Raw genomic sequence first — 229 nt, forward strand, 5'->3', positions numbered from 1 at the left:
ACAGTCCAGCATGAGGTTGTGATTTTCCCAAGGTCACACAAGTAATAAAAGTTCTAAATGGCAGAACTAGGATTGGAAATTCAATTCTCTGACACAAATCTTATATACTACGGAGTAATTCCTTCCTTCCTTCCTTCCCTCTTTTTCTTTCTTTCTTTCTTCCTTCCTTCCTTCCTTCCCTCCTTCCTTTTTCCCTCCCTCCCTTCCTCCTCCCCTCCTTCCTTCCTTC

The sequence above is a fragment of the Gracilinanus agilis genome, chromosome 2, assembly GCF_016433145.1.
Source record: "Gracilinanus agilis isolate LMUSP501 chromosome 2, AgileGrace, whole genome shotgun sequence".
NCBI lineage: Eukaryota > Metazoa > Chordata > Mammalia > Didelphimorphia > Didelphidae > Gracilinanus > Gracilinanus agilis.